The sequence below is a fragment of the Hyla sarda genome, chromosome 11 (assembly GCF_029499605.1).
Source record: "Hyla sarda isolate aHylSar1 chromosome 11, aHylSar1.hap1, whole genome shotgun sequence".
In the NCBI taxonomy this organism is placed as follows: Eukaryota; Metazoa; Chordata; class Amphibia; order Anura; family Hylidae; genus Hyla; species Hyla sarda.
In genome coordinates, this window is record NC_079199.1 from 45,039,716 (window position 1) to 45,056,157 (window position 16,442).

The 16,442-nt window shown below is 43.7% G+C and overlaps 1 protein-coding gene across 3 annotated transcripts in view; it reads right to left on the bottom strand.

Moving 5' to 3' along the window:
• Nucleotides 1-16,442, bottom strand: part of PPP2R5E (protein phosphatase 2 regulatory subunit B'epsilon) — a 132,188-nt gene that overhangs the window by 98,785 nt on the left and 16,961 nt on the right. The window lies entirely within an intron of this gene.

The following is a 16,442-nucleotide window of genomic DNA, read 5'->3' on the forward strand; positions in this document are numbered from 1 at the left end:
GCCGGATGATTGGCGATGCGGGGCGGAGGCTCGTGACAACACAGCCACGCCCCCTCAGTGCAAGTCTATGGGAGGGGGCGTGACGGCCATCATGCCATAGACATGCACTGCACGTCGTGGCCATGACGTCACGAGCCTCTGACGCTATGAACGAACGCTGGGTGCAGCGGTGGGACCCCTGCGATCAGACATCTTATCTCTATCCTTTAAATAGGGGATAAGATGTCTAGGGGCAGAGTACCCCTTTAAAAGGAATGGTGTATGCTGAGCCAGAGAGTGGGTGAGGGGCCCAGGACACAGTTTTCCAGCCAAGCATATTACACACAACTATAAAACACTGCACCTCTTTGGCCACATGCTGTAGCTTTGTTGCAACGACACTAGGTCAGTCATCTGCATAACACAGCATTAAAGGGAAGCGGTAGTCACATTTACAGATAACCTAGGATATGCAATTATACGGGAGGGTGCAACCTCCGGGACCCCCACCAATCCTGAGAAAGAATCCTTGCCACCCAGCTCTACAGGGAACTGCAGCCAGCCACATTCACTTCAGTCATTGCTGCAGCCCCTTTATTCTTTGGATACTCTTAAAAGGGTATTCCCAACTGGAAATGTCATCCCTGATCCCCGGCATAGGGGATAACAAGTTCATTGGTGGGGGTCTTACCACTGAGACTCAGGAGAAGGGTGGAAAACCATCCAGAACTAGTCTTTCCTCTGGTCTCAAACACTGAATGGAGCGTTGGCATGCATGCTCACCAGATGTTCCTCTCCAAACAAATGTCGAGGAACCATCCTGCAGATCTCTCTCATAAAATAGAAGTTAGAATACCCCTTTAAATGTTATTCCCCTCCTATTATTAAAGGGGGTTATCAAGGAAATTTTATATATATGTATATATATATATATATATATATATATATATATATATATATATATATATCAACTGGCTCCGGAAAGTTAAACAGATTTGTAAATTACTTCTATTTAAAAACTCTTAATCCTTTCAGTACTTATGAGCTGCTGAAGTTGAATAGTTCTTTTCTGTCTAAGTGCTCTCTGATGACACGTGTCTCGGGAACCGCCCAGTTTAGAAGCAAATCCCCATAGCAAACCTCTTCTACTCTGCTGACATCTCCGCTTGTCTCGGGAACTGCACAGAGAGCACTGTTGCCAGAGAGAAAACAACACCACCTCATCTTCAGCAGCTGATAATTATTGAAAGGATTAAGAATTTTTAATAGAAGTAATTTACAAATTTGTTTAACTTTCTGGAGCCAGTTGATTTAAAAAAAAAATCAAAGCTTTCATGCACAGGTCCAATTCTAATCGGTCTCGTGCCATGTGTGTAATCACGTCTCTTCATACCACATCCCAATACAGAGCGGGAAGGAAAATGCAGCAGGACTCTAAGGGTATGTTCACATGGTGGAATATCGCGACTAAATTTCCTCTATTTCTCTATGCCAGTGTTTCCCAACCAGGGTGCCTCCAGCTGTTGCAAAACTACGAACGGTCAAAACTGTACACGATGCAATCGGATGCATCTTTTGGCATACAATTTTCAATGGAGAGTCAATGCATAAGGTTTTCAATACGGTTCCTTGCGGTTTTCAAATTTAAAACGTATACAGGAACTGTATTGCAAAAACGTGGTGTGAATGCAGCTGAATCCAGAAATCCTTGTGGAATCGAAGTCCCTTCAATGGAAGTTCCTGATGAGGATTAGTTTTAGTGAAAAAAATTTGCAAAGAAATACTCTAGTGTGAACCCACCCTAAGGCCCTGTTCACACGGTGGAAAAATTTCGCCGAGGCCCATTGTTTTCAACAGGATTCTGCTGCGCCATGTAAACATGGCCCAAGGATAAGTGCAGTAGGGCAAACACTTTGCTCATGTGCAACGCTCCGCCAAGTCAGCCCAATACTACGTGTAAAAACACAGAGATAAAAATGGCCGTGTGAACATGGACATTTATTTTTTTGCAATGACTGACAGGACATATAACACTGGCGACTCCACAAGAATCTCTGATTACGAAGAGCGATGCTTGGAAGGATGAAAGGAATCTTAAAAGAAAGTGCCAAATTTGGTATTGAAAAATAATAGTAGTTGTGTATCTAAAGAGATGAAAAAGGATCTGTTATTATTTCATGTGACTCTCCCAAGTATCAGATGATTCATCTGATAAGAATGATCAGAATATTTTATTATGGGTGACTGTGTGAAAAAATAATGCATTGTGTGTGTATATATATATATATATATATATATATATATATATATATATATATATATATACATATACATACATATACACACATACATACACACACACACACACACACATAGCTGCATCATCAAATGTCCAGTGTGTGTGTTAGGTTTCTTCAACGTGGCTATATTATAGTTCCAATTAACCTTTGATTTTTACAAAGACTTAAAGGGGTAGTCCAGTGGTGAAAAACTTATCCTAAGGATAGGGGATAAGTTTGAGATCGCGGGGGGTCCAACCGCTGGGGCCCCCTGCGATCTCTCTGTACGGGCCCCCGGCTCTCCGGCCAGATAGCGGGTGTCGACCTCCGCACGAAGTGGCGTCCAACACGCCCCCTCAATACATCGCTATGGCAGAGCCGGAGATTGCCGAAGGCAGTTCTTCGGCTCTGCCATAGAGTTGTATTGAGGGGGCGTGTCGGTCGCCGCTTCGTGCAGAGGTCGACACGCCCCCTTCCCACGGGCTGTGGGGGCTCCGTACAGGAGATCGCAGGGGGCCCCAGCGGTCGGACCCCACGCGATCTCAAACTTATCCCCTATCCTTAGGATAGAGGATAAGTTGTTCACCACTGGACTACTCCTTTAAAGGGGTACTCCAGTGGATTTTTTTTAATTTAACTGGTGCCAGAAAGTTAAACAGATTTGTAAATTACTTCTATTAAAAAATCTTAATCCTTCCTGTACTTATTAGCTGCTGAATACTACAGTGGAAATTATTTTCCGTTTGAAACACAGAGCTCTCTGCTGACATCTCTGTCCATTTTAGGAACTGTCCAGGGTAAAAGGAAATCCCCATAGCAAACATATGGACAGAGATGTCAGCAGAGAGCACTGTGCTCATGATGTCAGCAGACAGTTCTGTGTTTCAAAATGAAAAAAATAAGAATTTCCGCTGTAGTATTCAGCAGCTAATAAGTACAGGAAGGATTAAGATTTTTTAATAGAAGTAATTTACAAATCTGTTTAACTTTCTGGTACCAGTTGATTAAAAAAAAAAAAAAAAAAAAAAAAAAAAACACGTTTTTCACCGGAGTACCCCTTTAAACCTACCAGTACTTACTAGCTGCTGAATACTACAAAGGAAATTCTTTTCTTTTTGGGACACCGAGCTCTCTGCTGACAGCTCTGTCCATTTGAAGAACTGTCCTGAGTGGGAGAAAATCTCCATAGAAAACATATGCTGCTTTGGACAGTTCCTAAAATGGACAGCAGAGGTCAGCAGAGACCACTATGGTCCAAAAAGAAAATCATTTCCTCTGTAGTATTCAGCAGCTAATAAGTCCAGGAAGGATTAAGATTTTTGAATAGAAGTAATTTACAAATCTGTTTAACTTTCTGGCACCAGTTGATTTAAAAAAAAAAAAAAATGCTTTAGCATATGGGTTCTTTGGTTTACCTCTGTGGGTCCCCAATTCCAAACAGATCTGCAGAAAAGACCATTGGATGCAATATGTATGGTGTAATTCTTCTAGGAGAGGATAGCTTCATACAGAAAGTAATAAACACAATAGTGATCCACAACTTGTGACTCTCCAGCTGCTGCAAAACTACAACTTACATCATGCAAAGGCTCTTGTGGCATGATGAGAGTTGTAGTTCTGCACCGGCTAGGGAGTCACAGATTGAACATAAAAAGGAGCATGGGGGCGGCATATATACTCCACTGTGTGCATGAAGTCAAAGAATTAATGGGCACTGTCAGATTGAAAACCTTTTTATATGTTGTACATCTTGGAAAAACATTACTATTTCTAAAATACTTCATTAAAAATATATCTCCTTTTTATAAAAATCATGGCTAATATAAAAAAAAAATAATAATGATCCTGTCTGGCTGCAGCATCATCTTTGGCCCAGCTGAAGAACAGGCTTGGACAAAGTCCAGTTAGTGAGGGTGGGACTAGCACTTCTCTGTGCTCACTTCTGTCCTATCAGTCTGCAGCATGAAACAGAGAGGAGGTGGTTACAAAGCAGCCTGCAGCGATTGGATGAAGAGACCCAGCACAGCACAGCAGACTCAGGGAGAAGAGAAGTCATGGAGAGTGAGGACACGCCCTCCAAAGCGCATAATGACAAACCAAGTAAGCAACAGAAAGAAGATATTTGTTAGAGAAATATATATGTGCGAGACTGTAGACACAAAAGTTGTATGTTCATGATCAGGATTAGGTACTGAGTAACATAACTTTTTGTTTTTTTTGTGACAATACTCTTAAAATTCACACTGGACAGATTTTACTTGCAGACTTGCTAAGGTAAAAATACCAGGGCAGTGGAGTCGGTAGATAAATGTTACGACTCCAGAGTTTTCTGTACTTCCAACTCCGACTCCCCGACTCCTCTGTATTAACATGCAAATGTATTTTATACATTCCTTGAAGGAAAGAAAGGCAACATAAATGTCATTACCACAGGACTACTGGCTGGGAAGCCAACAGTCTACTGTATTGAACAGTTTGTGTGCTGATCTGCTGCTGAAGATAGGGTAGTGGGAGGATCCTGGAAGGGGCATTTATTATAAAACATGATTTCCCTAGTAGAATCCCATAGTCATGTTTAAAGTGGTACTCCGCCCCTAGACATCTTATCCCCTATCCAAAGGATAGGAGATAAGATGTCAGATCGCTGGGGTCCCGCTGCTGGGGACCCCCGGGATCCCTGCTGAGGCACCGCGCTTTCATTACTACACAGAGCGAGTTCGCTCTGTGCATAATGACGGGCGATACAGGGGACGGAACAGCGTGATGTCATGGCTCCGCCCCTTGTGACATCATGGCCCGCCCCCTTAATGCAAGTCTATGGCAGGGGGCATGACGACCTCCACGCCCCCTCCCATAGACTTGTATTGAGGGGGCTGGCCGTGACATCACAAGGGCTGTGACGTAACGATGCTCCGGTCCCTGTATCGCCCGTCATTACGCACAGAGCGAACTCGCTCTGTGCAGTATTGATAGCGCGGTGCCGCAGCGGCAATCCCGGGGGTCCCCAGCAGCGGGACCCTGGCGATCTGACATCTTATCCCCCTATCCTTTGGATAGGGGATAAGATGTCTAGGGGCGGAGTATCCCTTTAAACTAACAATCGAGTTTACAAGTTTTTATAGCCTTAGCTGAATGGCAGCAGTTTTTCCAATGGTTTACAGCTTCAGTCTTTAACTATTGACCCTCCATTCCCATCACTTATATAATTGTCTCTAGTCCTGCAAAAAACCTATTTACTTAATCCCTTATCAGTGAGAGGCTAGGTTACCCATGGGTTCCCTGTAACAGCAGAACACAACACTATGGAAAGTATAAGTATTGCCGCTCCCAATTGTGCGTTGTGTGCCATATAGTAAAGCACATGAAAAGCTTCTTCACAGTCACTTAACGTGTTCGTTTTGCGGTTACGTGAAGCACTGGATGCATTGGTCTTTATTCTTACAGTAGAGAAGTCATTAATTATAACTTTTTGTGAATTGGGACATTTAAGCTCGCTTTTTTTTTTTTTATTCCAATCTAAATTTAGTAGGAGTCGGAGTTGGTGCATTGTTTGCCGACTCCGACACCAGGTACCCTAAATTTTGTCCGACTCAGACTCCACAGCCCTGAAAAATACAGGGATGAAACTCACAGCAACTCGGCAAAACCTGCATGTTAGACCTTTGGATTTTCCTATGGACCCCTGGCATATTTGCAGTGAGGAAATGAAAACCTGGCCTAAATGAAAACCTTGGGATATTGAGCTACTCTAAGGATTTCAGGTCTCTGCCTATGAAATACAACACAGAAGAAGAAAAAAAAAAAAACATTCCGTGGGGAGAACAAACTGGTCTCCAAAGGATAATTACTGGAGGAAAAGAAGCTTTGTAGAGGAATCTCTCTTCTAGGCGGCTGCTGGATTTGCTGCTCTACATCAAAAGACGGCGCTGGGCTCTCCGCATTAGCCACAAATTAATCATATAAAGTATTACGGTTATCGTATCTCCAGCCAGAAAAATAAAGAACTGACAAGGCATAAATACACGGTCAACTAAATAAGTGTGTTTGTAGAGAACAAAAAAATAAAATAAAGAATTAAGAAAAGAAAAAAAAAGTAAAAAAAGGTTCTCTGCTGCAGGAGTCGTCCATTTAGGATCAATGAAGGAATCAGACTCCTTTCTGTTTAGATCAGGAACTCCTCTCCTTAAAGGGGTATTCCAGGAAAAAACTTTTTTTTTATATATATCAACTGGCTCCAGAAAGTTAAACAGATTTGTAAATTACTTCTATTAAAAAAAAATCTTAATCCTTTCAGTACTTATGAGCTTCTGAAGTTAAGGTTGTTCTTTTCTGTCTAAGTCCTCTCTGATGACACGTGTCTCGGGAAACGCCAAGTTTGGAAGAGATTTGCTATGGGGATTTGCTTCTAAACTGGGCGTTTCCCGAGACAGGTGTCATCAGAGAGGATTTAGACAGAAAAGAACAACCTTAACTTCAGAAGCTCATAAGTACTGAAAAGATTAAGATTTTTTAATAGAAGTAATTTACAAATCTGTTTAACTTTCTGGAGCCAGTTGATATATATAAAAAAAAAGTTTTTCCTGGATAACCCCTTTAATGTAACTGTTTCCAGGACAGTATAGGGCAGTGTTTCGCAACCAGGGTGCCTCCAGCTGTTGCAAAACTACAACAGCCGAAGGCTGTCCAGGCATGCTGGAAGTTGTAGTTTTGCAACAGCTGTAGGCACCTTGGCTGGGAGACATTGGTATAGGGAAGGCAGTCACCTGACACAGGGGCTCACACATGCTTGGGCAGTGTTTCCCAACCAGTGGGCCCCAAGCTGTTGCCAAAGGCTGTCCGGGCATGCTGGGAAATGTAGTTGATAGAAAACACTAGTATAGGGGAACAGCATAACCCCCTACACCAAAGACTGTGATAAAGACAATACGCTGCTGCCATCTCTCCACTGTAAATGGGCAAAACACTAAAGGCTTCTATTCACATAAATAAGAAGTAGGCACAACCCATTGACTTTAGTGGGATCTGCTCAAAGACTAATGTGTATAAGGGTAAATCACGCGCGCTGATTTTTTTGCGGGTTTTCCACTGCGTATTTGAAAGTGGGCGGGCTCTACTCTGCTGCCCGCAGCCGATTTTCCGCGGCAGAATGTACACTGCGGAAAATCCGCCGCAAGCCCCATTGAAGTCAGTAGGGACTGTGGCGGATTTTCCGCAGCGTAAATTCCGCTGGGGAAAATCTGCCGAGAAGAGCCCGCCCACTTTCAAATACGCAGCGGAGAACCCGCTAAAAAACCCGCACGTGTGAACGTACCCTAAGGCATCTTCAGACCTGTAGCATGATGCAGTGAGAGTTCACAACTGGTGATGAGCGGCAGGGGCCATATTCGAAGTTGCGATATTTCGTGAATATATTGACGATTATTCGTCCTATGTTCGTGAAATTCGCATATTCACTATGTTTTTCCCCCATGTGAAAATTTGTATAAAAATTTGCATGTGAAAAAAAAAAAACACAAATTTTCGTCATTACAAATATATAGCACTATATTCTAAATATTAGCGCAATCGCGAACTGCAGTTATTCGCCATAAAGATTCGAATTACGAATATTCGTGCTCAACACTATTCCCAACCCTACCCCCATTCTTTTGGCTCGCTCTTTTATTATACACTTCCTATGCTTTCACCATCATTCACATCAGCTTTTGGCATACGCTGAAGATACTGTTTCACTCCTGACAGGTGATCATGTGACGTGCTGAAACCTGGCACCAAGACATCCTACAGTACGATGACATCGCAGGGGCAGGACGGTCATAATTGTTATAATCAAGATAATCCCCATTAGGGTACGTTCCCACGTGCTGTATTTTGCTAAATATTTTTTTACCCATTGACCTCAATGGGTAGGAAAATATATAGCAGCAGCAAAATACAGCAAGTGGGAACGTACACTAAGGGTGCATTTCCACCTGGCGTATACGCAGCATATTTGACGCTGCGCAAAATTTAAGGCAGCAGCGGAAAATATGCTACGTATTCCTCGCTCTCCATACACACAGGGCTTTCCGGCGGCAGCCCTGTGTGTGCAGTGAGTTTTTGAGACTGAGCCGCGCGTCACAGACACAGCCCCGCCTCCAAAACTCACTGCACACATAGGGCTACCGCCGGAAAGCCCTGTGTGTATGGAGAGCGAGGAATACGCAGCGTATTTCCCGCTGCTGCCATAAATTTTGCGCAGCGTCAAATACGCTGCGTATACACCTTGTGGGAATGCACCCTAAGGGTGGATTCAAAACGTACAGTATCCTGCGCATATTTGATGCTCGGATTTTGAACTTGCAGATTTCGACGTAAATTAAATGACTTAACACTGCAGGTTCAAAATCTTCGCATCAAATACGCGCAGGATACTGTACGTGTAAATTCACCCTTAAAGGGGTACTCTTAAATCAACTGGTGCCAGAAAGTTAGAGATTTGTAAATTACTTCTATTTGAAAATCTTAATCCTTCCTGTACTTATCAGCTGCTTTTTGCTCCACAGGAAGTTCTTTTCTTTTTGTATTTCCTTTCTGTCTGACCACAGTGCTCTCTGCTGACACCTCTGTCCATGTCAGGAACTGTCCAGAGTAGGAGCAAATCCCATAGCAAACCTATCCTGCTCTGGACAGTTCCTGATATGGACAGAGCTGTCAGCAGAGAGCACTGTGGTCAGACAGAAAGGACATTCAAAAAGAAAAGAACTTCCTGTGGAGCAAAAAGCAGCTGATAAGTACAGGAAGGATTAAGGTTTTTTAAAATAGAAGTAATTTACAAATCTGTTTAACTATCTGGCACCAGTTCATTTAAAAAAAAATGTTTTTCAGAGGAGTACCCCTTTATGGTCTACAGTATTCTGCGCAGATTTGATGTGCAGGATTTTCTGCTGCAGATTTCAATGTAAACTAAATGAATGAACACAACTTCAAATCCTGCACATCAAATGTTCACTGTACGTGTGAATAGGCCCTTAAAGAACATTTATACATTTATCATCTATTACACACTGGAATAGAGCAACCCAGAGTAAATCTAGACACCGACTTCAGCCCCAAGTTGGAGAAAGGACCCGACAACTACTTTGAGCAGATTTCTGGATCAGGACTGCAGTCATACAGTTATAATAATAAATAAGTATAAAAAGGCCATAACACATAGTTTACATATATGATTAAAATATAGAACTATGCACAATATGGAAGACTATAAAAGTGTCCTAAAACAGGCAAACTCCAGATTGCAGATTAGAGATGAGCGAACTTACAGTAAATTTGATTCGTCACGAACTTCTCGGCTCGGCAGTTGATGTCTTTTCCTGCATAAATTAGTTCAGCTTTCAGGTGCTCCCGTGGGCTGGAAAAGGTGGATACAGTCCTAGGAGACTCTTTCCTAGGAATGTATCCACCTTTTCCAGCCCACCGGAGCTCCTGAAGGCTGAACTAATTTACGCAGGATAAGTCATCAACTGCCGAGCCGAGAAGTTCGTGACAAATCAAATTTTCTGTAAGTTCGCTCATCTCTATTGCAGAACATGTCAATTTTTTGCTTCTCACTTTTGTCCATAATGTGCTTTACTGGAATGCAGTGTTTCCCAACCAGGGTGCCTCCAGCAGTTGCAAAACTACAACTCCCAGCATGCCCGGACAGCCTCCGGCTGTCCGGGCATGCTGGGAGTTGTAGTTTTGCAACAGCTGGAGGTACCCTGGTCGGGAAACATTCCTTTAATGAGGGGAGAGATCCACAGAAAAAAAAAACTTATGAACAATTTATATAAGGATTGTTCAAGGTTGCCCGGAAGTGAACTGTGAAAGTACCTGGCTTTATGGCTCCCTGCTACCGACCTGACTCTAGGAACCTTGCTCCTACTGACCTAGTGCCAGACAAACCCCAGAAGTCAGGTAGACAACTCCCTAAGCAATTCGTCATCAGCACATAGCATTGTTCGTAAGGATACGTCAATGTGCTAATTGTTAGGTCAATTACATAGGAATAGTTTTCCTCCTGCAGGAACTCCAGCTAGGACTACACAAATTTATGATTGTGGACCTGAGGAAGGCGCCAGCGAGCGCCGAAACGCGTTGTCCCGTTTTTACTTCTTGACTTTTTTCAATAAAAGTTAGTCGTGCATAAGTGCTGGCTCATACCGTTTCTTGACTTTGACTATCGCCATCTGACAGTAGCGCTCTCAAAATACCCCCCATTTTTTCTCCTCCTACTTTGTGTTTCCTCCATCTGTATCCCTACCGACCTCCCCATACACAGCACCCTTAGTGGAGCAGGCACATGTCCTCAATGGGAAGAGCAGAATACGCTGATGTCCGACACCACTGGTGTCACCTTATCTCCTGGGAGAACTAAGAAATTGAGCAGTGCTGTGGAGTCGGAGTCGGCAAACAATGCACCGACTCGGACTCCTACTAAATTTAGATTGGAATTAAGAGAAAAGCAAGTTTAAAATGTCCCAATTCACAAAAAGTTATAATTAATGACTTCTCTACTGTAAGAATAAAGACCAATGCATGCAGTGCCTCACGTAACCACAAAACGAACACGTTAAGTGACCGTGAAGAAGCTTTTCATGTGCTTCACTATATGGCACACAACGCACAATTAGGAGCGGCAATACTTATACTTTCCATAGTGTTGTGTTCTGCTGTTACAGGGAACCCATGGGTAACCTAGCCTCTCACTGAAAAGGGGTTAAGGAAATATGTTTTTTGCAGGACTAGAGACACTTGTATAAGTGAAGGGAATGGAGGGTCAATAGTTCAAAACTGAAGCTGTAAACCATTGGAAAAACTGCTGTCATTCAGCTAAGGCTATAAAAACTTGTAAACTCCGATTGTTAGCTTAAATTTTAAACATGACTATGGGATTCTACTAGGGAAATCATGTTTTATAATAAATTCCTGGATCCTCCCACTGCCCCATCTTCAGCAGCAGATCAGCACACAAAAAGGAGAAGGCAGCAGCTTCTGCCCAACTACCTCTCTCTGCTAGAAGAACTTAGAAGAACTTGGTGGAACAGCTTCTTGGATTCAACTGTAAGTGTTTATAAATACATTCGCATATTAATACAGAGGAGTCGGAAGTACAAAAAACTGCGGAGTCGGAACATTTATCTACCGACTACTGAGAAGGAATCTGTGGCCCCACAACAACAACAACACTGATAACAGATCATAAAAGAGCTTAGTGTAAACAATGGCAACTGATCAATAGAGACAATCTCTTTCCAAAAGTGGCCACCATGAGAAGCCATCACCAGCCAACCATGATCACTACTGGGGAGATGTATTACAAGGCCACAGTAGCACAAGGTAAACTGTAGGGCCCCCTTCAGCTTTTTCCTGTAAAAAGCACCAGTCCAGGAGTCATTTTGCTGTTCTTGTCCCAACAGTGTGCTAAAATAGGACTATAGTAAAAAAAGAAAAAAAAAAAAAAAAAACTGGAGCTCCATCATTTTGCAAATGGTCGGACCCTCACTGATGGCATATCCCGGCTGTGTACACTAGCAATATATCTTGCAGGAAAGCACCAAAAAAAAAAAAAAAAAAACACATTGTACAGTGTAAAGTCACAGGATATTCATTACATTGTACAATGTATAATGGGGTTATCCTGCAAAAATAAAATAAAAATAATAATATTTAATAAAAATCACAGTCGAGAGGATAAGTACAGCACTTTGGTATCTCCCATAGACAATGCATGGCGCGTGGGCCGTCTACTGCTCCATGCAGAGGAAAGAGCAGGAGCCCTGTTCATAATTATGCCGGTGGAGGCCCTGAGGTTCGACCCCACTCAGACACTTATCCCCTATTTATTGCAGTAAATTCGATTCGTCACGAACTTCTTGGCTCGGCAGTTGATGACTTTTCCTGCATAAATTAGTTCAGCTTTCCGGTGCTCCGGTGGGCTGGAAAAGGTGGATACAGTCCTAGGAGACTCTTTCCTAGGACTGTATCCACCTTTTCCAGCCCATGGGAGCACCTGAAAGCTGAACTAATTTATGCAGGATAAGGCATCAACTGCCGAGCCGAGAAGATCGTGACGAATCGAATTTACTGTAAATTCGCTCATCTCTAGAAGGAATATCAGAAAGGAATGATCAGAGCATAAGAAAATCTGCACTACTACTATTGGATCTGAAAGGGATTGTACCCTATGTCATAGAAGTGTTTCCCAACCAGGGTGCCCCCAGCTGTTGCAAAACTACAACTCCCAGCATGCCCGGACAGCCTTTGGTTGTCCGGGCATGCTGAGAGTTGTAGTTTTGTAACAGCTGGAGGCACCCTGGTTGGGAAACACTGGATTAGAGCGTGAGAACAAGTGTACTACTTCTATGGGGTCTGAAAGGGTTTGTACCCCAAGTCATAGTCCCTCAGACCCTGGGTACAACATGTACCCATCCTGACCGATAGAGAGGAAAGGGTATAAGCATCAATGATATACAACTCTGATATCACAACACTAAAACCACCGGACGACTATTGTGTAGATCCTACAAGTGCCACCAAAATAGCAATGAGCCATTAAAGGGGTACTCCACCGGAAAACATTTTTTCTTAAATCAATTGGTGCCAGAAAGTTAAAAACAGATTTGTAAATTACTTCTATTTAAAAAAAAAAATTAATCCTTACAGTACTTATCAGCTGCCGTATGATCCATAGGAAGCAGTTTTCTTTTTGAATTTCCTTTCCGTCTGACCACAGTGCTCTCTACTGACACCACTGTTTATTTTAGGAACTGTCCAGAGTAGGAGCAAATCCCCATAGAAAACCTCTCTTGCTCTGGACAGTTCCTAAAATGGACAGAGGTGTCAGCAGAGAGCACTGTGGGCAGACAAAAAGGAAATTAAAAAAGAAAAGAACTTCCTGTGGATCATAACAGCAGCTGATAAGTACTAGAAGGATTAAGATTTATTTTAATAGACTCTCTCCTAGGACTGTATCCACCTTTTCCAGCCTGCCGGAGCACCTGAAAGCTGAACTAATTTATGCAGGAAAAGTCATCAACTGCCGAGCCGAGAAGTTTGTGACGAATCAAATCACTGTAACTTCGCTCATCTCTAGAAGTAATTTACAAATCTGTTAAAATGTTTTCCAGTGGAGTACCCCTTTAAGGCCTTTGGCACAGAGAGTGTGTCCTGGGATATCTGGCACCAAAATATAAGCAGTGGAAGGCCGTCACTGCATGATGGTAGGGCTGGGCGGTATACCGGTTCATACCGAATACCGACATTTTTGGGCTGCACGATATGAATTATTCCCATACCGCAATACCGGTTGGGCCCCTCCCCCTCGGGAATGAATGAATCAGCCCAGCGCTGCGCTGTCCCCTCATCGGGGAACTAATCATATGTGACTCGCCAGCGCTGTTGCCCCCCCCCCCCAATTAATGATCAGCCCAGCGGGGTACTACTCACATATGTCAAGCACTGCCCTCCTCCTCTTTGTTGGGGGCCACTGGCGCTGGAACTCACTGTACGCCAGTAGTCTCCAACCTGCGGACCTCCAGATGTTGCAAAACTACAACTCCCAGCATGCCCGGACAACCAAAGGCTGTACGGGCATGCTGGGAGTTGTAGTTTTGCAACAGCTGGAGGTCCGGAGGTTTGAGACCCCTGCTGTACGCTGTATCCCTATGCCCGGGCTGCAAAAGATTAAGAAAATAAACCTTAACTTGCCTACGTCGGCCACACGCTGGGGAGTGGAACGTCGGACAGCCGTCAGCCTATCACCGGCCGCAGCGATGCCCCGCCCCGGCAGGTGATAGGCTGAGCCCACTGTGAATGTTAGGAGCTCTGGCCGGCTTCTTACATGACAGTGGATTCAGCCTATCACCTGCCGGGGCGGGGCATCGCTGCGGCCGGTGATAGGCTGACGGCTGTCCGACGTTCCAGTCCCCAGCGTGTGGCCGACGTAGGTAAGTTAAGGTTTATTTTCTTTATCTTTTGCAGCCCGGGCACAGGGATACAGCGTACAGCAGGGGTCTCAAACCTGCGGACTTCCAGCTGTTGCAAAACTACAACTCCCAGCATGCCCGGACAGCCGTTGGTTGTCCGGGCATGCTGGGAGTTGTAGTTTTGCAACATCTGGAGGTCCGCAGTTTGGAGACCACTGGCGTACAGTGAGTTCCAGCGCCAGCGGCCCCCAACAAAGAGGAGGAGGGCAGTGCTTGACATATGTGAGTAGTACCCCGCTGGGCTGATAATTAATTGGGGGGAGCAGAACAGCGCTGGCGGGTAACATGATTTGGGGAAGCAGAACATCGCTCGCGGGTCACATGATTTGGGGGGGGGGGGTGTGAAAGAAATACCGTTATATACCGTGGAGCCGCCATAAGTTACAAAAATACCGTGATACACATATTTGGTCATACAGCCCAGCCCTACATGATGGGAGTTGTAGTTTTGCAACAGCTGGAGAGCTGCAGTTTCAACTGGATCAGTGCATATACCTATCAGAACAGAGATGGTAAACAGCGGCTCTGGCAAAATCAAGCTGTCCATGTTTTTGATGGCAAGCATTTCATCTAGATGGCAAGGATGTAATACTATACCCTATGAGAGGAAACGTATAGCAGACGGCAGCCATGAACTACAATGATACAAAACAGAGCAATAATGCAGACATGTGCACAAGGCCATATGCTGACCATTCATAAGAGCCTTGTTATAAAGGAGGCATCTGAAAATGACTTGTTCAATAAAAGAAGTCAAGTGAAAGATATTTAAAGGGGTATCCCCCATCCTTTGGATCATTGTGATAGGGGATAAGATGTATATAGTTCACACATACAGGATCCTCCACAGATTTGATGCGCAGGATTTGTAACTGCAGATTAGAAGCTGCGCTCAGTCATTTAGTTTACATTGAAATCTGCAGCATAAAATCCTGCGCATCAAATCTGCCTACATGTGAACGCACCCTTAAGGATCCATTCACACTATGCATTTTCTGAAAATATGGTCAGCTCTCTACGCGGTCCTAGCACCGTTTGCCTGCTACAGACGGAATCTGCACCCGGAATATCTCCAAAGTGTGAATAAGCCCTGAGACTTTCCTATAGCAAAGGCTCAGGCAATATGGCTGCCCCAAAAATAATAATAATGTACAAAAAATATACAACCAGAAAATAGGAACACAGTTGTAAATAAATAAATTAAAACAGGTTTCTGTGTAAAATAGTAAAAGAATTAGTACAAAACAAAAAACGTTGGCTGTACACGCATGCTGGGAGTTGATAATTTTGCAACAGCTGGAGGCACACCAGTTGGGAAACACTGATGTAATAATGTAAATGGAGTCTCCAGGCTTATCCCTCACAAATTATACTGCCCAATCCTATTGTTCCGGGAGGGATACACTGCTAAAAGAAAAGTCTGGTAGAGGCTTCCCCCTCCTCTCTCCATTTAGAACATATAAATGCTTAGCGGAGGGCGGACTACTCCTTTCAGCAACTGGGCCCTGTCACCAAGTGACAGGGCCCAGTTGCTGAAAGGAGTAGTCCGCCCCCAGACATCTTATGCCCTATCCAATGGATAGTGGATAATCTGATCATGGGGGTCCCTTCGCAATCTCCCTGCAGCGTGCGGCGCCCATGCAAAGTTTGCTCCGTGCACCGGATGACTGGAGTGCCGCAGCAGAGATCGCAATGGATCCCAGCGGCGGGACCCCCGCAATCAGACATATAATCCCCTATCCATTGGATAGGGGATAAGATGTCAAGGGGTGGAGTACCCCTTTAAATGCAGCCCAGCCTCCTTGACACTTCAGCCTGGAATAAAAACTGCATTTGATTCCTTCTCTAAAGGCCCTTAGTTCCATTAAATGCATTATTATTATCTTCAGCTCATAGCGACAGATTCCCATTAAAAAGTACGCCAGAGAGCAAAAATGCCATATAGGTGCTACATATATATATATATATATATATATATATATATATATATATATATATATATATATATACACACACACACACACACACACACACACAAATCACTTTTTAAAAATCCTTCAAGTACTTATCAGCTGCTATAGGCTCTGGAGGAAGTTTTGGTTGCTAATACACCAAAAAATATGAATGTATTTTGCGCTAGATACACCACAGTGGTGACATCCACAGGAAAATTCTG